Source organism: Chenopodium album, chromosome 1 (genome assembly GCF_948465745.1).
Source record: "Chenopodium album chromosome 1, dcCheAlbu1.1, whole genome shotgun sequence".
Lineage (NCBI taxonomy): Eukaryota > Viridiplantae > Streptophyta > Magnoliopsida > Caryophyllales > Amaranthaceae > Chenopodium > Chenopodium album.
Genome location: NC_137834.1, coordinates 19,706,935 through 19,714,494, shown reverse-complemented (window position 1 = coordinate 19,714,494; position 7,560 = coordinate 19,706,935).

The window sequence follows — 7,560 nt, the reverse complement described above, 5'->3', positions numbered from 1 at the left end:
AAGCGGGGGATCTTGAAGAGGTCCAATAGGAGTAATGAGTCCCTTGGCATGGAGTCGATCGAAAGCGTCATCGTAGCTAATTCCAATAGGGGTAAAATCCTTTATTTGTTGCTTTCTGAATCCTCGATTATCCATGGCTAAGATCTCATTAAGGTAGAAAGTACCAACACTGTTACTAGAGTAGGTGTTTTCGGAAGAGGATGGAAGGATAATCGTTCTTCTTCCCTTTACAGCCACTGTTACTATTGTTACTAATCTTGGCCTTCTTGTCGCGCGGAGAAACATGAAGGAGATTTGAATCAATGAAGTCTTGAACACGATCCTTGAGGGCGAGACACTTTTCAGTAGTGTGACCGCGACCTTTATGGTATCGACAATAGGAATTTGGATCCCAATTGGGAAAACGTTTATCAGATGGAAGGGTTTTGACTGGGACCAATGGAGTGAATATGACCTTGATCATGAAGACAGTCAAAAGCTTCATTGTAAGTCATTCCTATTGGTGTGTATTCTTCAATGGTCCGTTTTGCCCGTGGCTTAGGAGCATTGAGCTCTTCATCAAACCCTTGGCGAGAATTTTGTTCGATAGCCATCACCCAATTTGCTAATCCTTTTACCACATTCAAGAGCATGGCGACGACATCTTGCAATTTTTGAACGTCCTCTTTTAGACTTGACGAGTCTTCCTTGGTATTATCTAAGAAAAGACTTTCATCCTCCCCAATCATGGCCACTTCATCGAGAGAGGTTATATAAGCTGTCTCGATCATGGGCTCTCCTACAGGTGTGATAAGAAGTGATGGATCGAAGGATGTTTGATCTCCTTCGATAGCTAGAATTTCGGAAGTTTCATTGTTATCGATCAGATCTTGAATAGCTTCTTTGAGTTTCCAACACTCCTCAGTGTCGTGACCCTTTCCTTGGTGATATTTGCAGTGCTTATTAGGGTCCCACTTGGGTGACCTGGCTTCTGAAACTAGATCTTTGATGGGCCCTATGGGCATGACTAGTCCTTTGTGATGTAGCTTCTCGAAAGCTGTTTCTTAACTCATACCAAGTGGAGTGAACACCCTTTTTGACCTTTGGATTCGTGATTTAGAGGCGTTCGTGGCATGTACCTCATTAATGGGAGAGGAAGAAGAAGGATGGTCGTTCTTCTTTCCTCTTGCACTATTATCTTTCAGAAGGTCATCTTCAATGTCAATACCTATATCATAGACAGCCTTGAAGGTATTCAAGTTGTGTTGGTACTTTAAGTGCCTTGAATACTTCCCTTGGAGATTCTTGATAAACATCCTTACAGATTCTTTTTCGGTAGGAGACTTGACCATATTAGCGGAAGTTTCCCTCCATTTATTGAAGAAAGACGTGAACCCTTCGTTTTCTTTTTGTTTTAACATCTCAAGTTGTCTATGGTCTGTTTCGTCTTGGATGTTGCATTTATATCTATCTATGAAAGCGTTTGCTATGGACTCCCTGGTTGAGGTTTTTTCTTTCTCGAGAGAAAAGAACCATTGCTGGCAAACGGTCTCGAGAGATAGTGGGAACAGAGAGGGGAAAACCTTCTTATCGATACCCTTAATGCTCATTATAGTTTCAAAAGCTCTTAGATGAAAGTAAGGGTTATCTGTTGCCTTAAATTTAGGGATATCAGTGGCGTTGAACTTATGCGGAAGAAGTTGCTTGTCCAGTGAGACCCCTTGTGAACTAATGCCCTAAAATTTATAGTCACTAGATAGCTTGCTCAAACTTTCTTGCATGAGGGTCATTTGTTGTTACTTCACAGGGTCATCAATTTTGAGGGTTAAAGCCTTTAACACCTCAGTCACGTCATTCAATTGATTCCTAAGTTCATTGACCTCTTCTTGACTTGCCATTATGTTTTTAGCCTTCCTCTTTTGACGAATTGGTTTATCAAAAGTAAGACTTGAATAAAGAGGTTGTCCTTGATTAATCGTCCTTCTCTCCTTGACCAGGTACTGTGGAAAGGAATTTGGGGATATTCATTGTTAATTATTTGACTCAAACTTTATTCAACATGCAATGGATGGAGGAAGTGAAGAAAGATTGGAATAGAATGTGAAGAAAAATGATGTAGATGGAGGGATATGAAGAATTAGGAATAGAATGTACCCCCAACTCAAATGACGGAAAAAATCGACTCATGCATGAACCTAAGACATGGTCATGGTGATATGTACTCAAAGTGTGTGCTAAGACTAGTGAGTGTAGGTGACATGTTAAGACTCGTGTCATGACCATGTGGCTAGACTATGTGACTAGACTCAATTAATGACTTAACAAGGTATTATTAACAGTGATATTTAACCGAATTAATTAGCAAACTGGTTAATTAGACACTAGGTGATGACTCGATCAGTAATCCGATCTGTCGGCAAAACGACAGGACTGGCGTCGCACTGTGTAGTGTACGCCAGACGACAGAGCTGTCGCTAGGCGCCACACTCCACAGAGTGGCGCTACAGCTCATATTTTGGCGCCAATGCTGGAACTTCAATCTAAGACTGTTTTCGGTGTTATTAATCAACAGGGGTATGCCAAAAGTCGTACTAGGTCAATTTTGATTAAAATATTAGACTTTATTTACTCAAATTAATTAATTAATTAGGCAAATTTCTTTTAGTAATTTATTTTAGTCTTAACACAAGTAAAACAAACAGTTAAGGAAAACATATATCATATGCACAACAAATAATGCACAATTAGTCAAGTAGGCACGATATGATGCAATGAATTTGTAACCTAACCATGGCTCTAGTTTTCTAAAGTTCGGGATATGGTTTAGTCAATAGAGGGTCCATGGTTAATTGTCCGGTTGCACCGCGCGGAAGCCTAACCATGAAGGGTTGGCGCGAGTGGATGGGACACCGCGAGTTTAGTAAAACTCGCTTCCATGGTTTGGTGAATTCAACATTCTCGGATGTACCCTTTGTTGCTCAGAGCGTTCAATCAGGTAGATGGAGAATGAATTCCCAGAGGGTTATGTCCATATGTAGAACACATATGGGTTTCAGAAAAGTGAGAAAAACTCAATAAGGAAGTAGGATCGAGCAAACAATGTGAAAAACTGGTCGAAATTAGAACGCATATTTCTGGCTCAGTATTGGAAGAATTTGGCGCCAGCAAACAGAGGTTGGCGCCAGGATTAAGCTGTAGCGCCTGGCGACAGAGCTGTCGTCTAGCTCTACAGTTAAATGTCTGGCACCAGCTTCTGTTCGCTGACGCTAATTCCTACATGCCTCAGTAGCTTTCTGTGCTCGATAAAATTTTCCAGTTTCGCGCAGTGTTATTTCGGTCCTAGTTGTGAAAGATATTTCTCAAATTTCCTACGTGTAAAATCCTATATTTTTAACTCATTACGGATGGTCTTTCCAATGAGATCTTTTTTTTATGCATATGACAATAATGTTAATCAAAATTACACACATGAAATACTTAGGACGTTTCGAGTCTCATCCACTCATTCCAAATCATTGCCGAAACAAATTCAGGAATTCAAATAGAAATCCTCCCCAGTGGAGTCGCCAAAAACTGTAGGGAATATTTCAAGCGTTAACCCCCTAGCTTGAACCCCACTGTGATCATACACTAAAGTACGGTGGCGTCCAAAGGGAAAGAAGATAGAGCAAAAGAGTCGCCAACAAGTTTTTAGGAACTTGTAAACTGTTCACGAGGTGAAGGTTAAACCCCTTAACGATCCAAGAGATCGTCAACTCCATAAGGTCTTGAACCAAATAGGTTTCGGGGATGAAGGTACAAATCCAACCTAAAAGAGATTAAACCTGCCCTAATAATATGCCTCTACTTTATTCAAATCGTATTCATCTGCGCTTTATGACTAACATGCAATCAATATGTTTACCCTAAACCTGTTTATCTATGTTGGTTGAATATTAATGCACAAATAAACTATTATTGACGATCACTTGAATTATAATCACATTAACCCTAAACATGATTATTAAATTATCTTATATAAGCGTGATTACAAGTACAAATTCCCTTTAAACATGCATAAAAGGCGTGATCAAGACATACAAATAAATATCAAGCAACATAATAATAATAATCATCATAATAATAATTATAAAAATAATAATCATGTTAAAGCATAATAATAATAGCAAGATCCTAGGCATGATACTAACAAGATTAATAACAAACCATAGCATGTCACTAAACAATAAAAATCAAAGCTTTAACCCTAACATGATACTAACAAAGATGAATATTAGGAAGAACATAAAAGGCATCATAACAACCATACTTAGTATTAAATTTACCCTAGACATGATACTAGGAATCATAATAACAACCTAAGCATGAACTCTATATCATAACATCAATAAAAACCATTAAAGTACTTACTTTGATGCCTCGTACCTCTTTCAAATAACAAAATACACACGTTAGTAACTTCAAGGAAAATAATAAACAAAACAATAAAATAATTTAAAGAGAGATTTGGGACCAAACCCTCAGAAATTAAACCTTTCACGTCTAGGGCGAAGGCAACTCCGAATATGGTTGGGTGTTTCTAAATCTATGAATGCGGAATTTTGTATTTGTGAAAAGGCTAGTTTAGAAGAGAAAGAGAGAATAAGAGAGAGAGAGAATTGGTAATTTTAGATTGTAGATGAGAATTGGTGAAAATTGATGATTTTTGGTGAATGAAAACGCAGTTTTTACGAGATTATTTATAAAGAAAATCAGCCAAAAAGATAAAATATCAAAACAGAGTTCTGACGCAAATAAAACCTGATTAGTGCCAATGCTGGCTATTAGCGCCAGACGCCAATGCTAGCGCCAGGCGCCAAGTGTAGCGCCAGGCGCTACAGCTGGCGTTTGGCGATGATTCAGAAATTCACGCGTTTTCTCAAAATCAAATAGAAATTGCCGTACAGGAGGATAAAATCGTATTTCTCTAAAAAAATGTTCTTTGATTCTAATTAAAACACTAAAAATTCAACAAAAGTCAATTTATCAATGCTAATTGAATTAGGAATGAAAAGAACCTTCTAGAAGACTAAAACCATTCCTAATTGCATTAGGAATGATAAATCTATATTAGGCCCTCCCCTAGATCATTGGGTCGCATATAAGGCTCAAACCGGGCGCAGTTCATTAATTTGGCCATTACTTCCTCAATATTCATCGGAATTGGGCTTATAATATATCGTTGAAAAGCTCTTTTCAAGCCCCATCCAACTACACTACTATTGGACCCATATGATGGACCAACTAAACATGACTGGCTATTTTCTTAAAATAGGTTTTCAAAAACAGAGAGAAGAGAAAAGAAATTAAAACTATCCGCAACACTAGACTTTCCACACTTTCACTTCATTCGATTATGATTCGACACGAAAGGTACTCATCACTGGGTTTGGTTTTGGGGAGACACAAATGGGTGTCTACAGTTCCACATCCAGACCAGCCGGTTGATCAGCCAGAGGTCTTTACTGACCAAGAGGACGATGATCCTCAAATTTATATAGCCAAGGATGGCTCTCAGATAACCAAGCGCATCCGTCCCAGGGACACTCTGGAACGGGGTGCAAGCCAGGCGGGTACAAGCCGACCCCCTGGTCAGCCGAAAGGGGAAACCCATACAGCAGGTGGATCCGCCCCAGTCACCTGGGACGAACTCATAAAGTTCTTGACTAGTTTTAAGGGTGAAATCAAGGATCTGATTACCAAGAGCCGGGCTGGCCCAAGTAAGGGTCAGTCGGCAAGAAAGACTCCTCCAGAAAAGAGGAAGCCAGTCAGGGAAAGGCAGCCAACTCCGCATCCAAAGGACAAGGCAGCCAGGACCCTTGACTGAACCAAGATTCTTCTGCCCAAGAGGAATACCAAAAGTACCCGCCGGAGTGAAAAACCGGTGGGAAACCAAAAATCAACTCTTGATGCCTGGGAGATCATCACCCGCAAGAGGAATCAACAATTGTCTGAGTCAGCTTCCACTTCAAGCTTTCCAGACAGCTTAAAAAATACATCTACAGGTGTAGACACCAATTTTTGTCTCCCCAAAACCAAACCCGGTGATGATTACCTTTCACGTTGAATCATAATTGAATGAGGTGAAAGTGTGGAAAGTCTAGTGTTGCGGTTAGTTTTTAATTCTTTTCTTTCTCTCTGTTTTGAAAACCTATTTAAGAAAATAGTCAATCCAGTTTGTTTTGGTCGATAGAAAGGGTCCAATAATGGTGTAGTTGGGTCGGGTTCTAAAAGAGCTTTCCAACGATATATTATAAAGCCCAATTCCGATTAATAATGAGGAAGTTATGGCTAAATTACTAAACTGGGTCGGGTTTGATCTTCATATGCGGCCCAATGATCTAGAGAAGGGCCTAATATTTATTTATCATTCCTAATGCAATTAGAATTGATTATAGTCTTCTAGAATCTTCTAGAAGGTTCTTTTGAATCCTAATTTAATTAGCGTTGATAAATTGACTTTAGTTGACTTTTAAGAGTTTTAATCAGAATAAAAGAAGTGTTTTTGAGGAAAATACGATTTTTCCCTCTCGTACGGGTAAATTTTATCAAAATAAGAAAACGTGTGGTGAATTATTTCCAGCGCCATACGACAGCTCTGTCGCCTGGCGACAGACCCGGCGTTTGGCGACAATTCTGTTGTTTGGCGACAGGCGCGTGTTTGGCGCTGCGGTCGTGTTTTATTCTTTTCGAAACTCTGATTCGTTTTTTATCATATGCGGCTGATTTTCTCTATAAATAGCCTCCTAAAACCTCCGTTTTCAATCATCAATTCTTATTCTTTCTAATTCTTCTCACCAACTCTGATCAAGAAATTCTTGATTACTCTCTTTCTCTCTCTTTTCTAAACTAGCCTTTTGTCAAATACAAAATTTCGCATTCCCAAGATCTAGACACACCTAGCCAAGTTCAGTGTTGCCTTTGCCCTAGACGTGAAAGGTTTTTAATTTCTGAGGGTTTGGTCACAAATCTCTATTTCAATTATTTAATTTAATTGTTTGTTTATTATTTTCCTTGAACTTACTAACACATGTATTTTGTTATTAGAAAGAGGTACGAGGCATCCAAGTAAGTGCGTGCTTTAATTGATTTATTGATATTTTTATATAGAAATCATGTTTAGGTTATTGTTTTGATCTTCATAGTATCATATTTAGGGTAATAACTATAATTTCTTATTTCAAATATGACAATTGTGATTCCTGCGATGCTTCCTATTCTTTTCCTAATATTCATGTTAGTATCATGTTAGGGTTAAAGCTTTGATCTTTATTGTTTAGTGACATGCTAGGGTTTGTTATTAATCTTGTTAGTATCATGCCTAGGATCTTGCTATTATTATTCTTTAACATGATTATAATTATGATTATTTTTATAATTGTTATGATTATTATTATGTTGCTTGGTTATATTTATTGTTATTGCTTGATCACGCCTTTTATGCATGTTTAAAGGGAATTGGTACTTGTAATCACGCTTAATAAGATAATTAATAATCTTGTTAGGGTAAATATGATTATAATTCAAGTGATCGCCAATAAT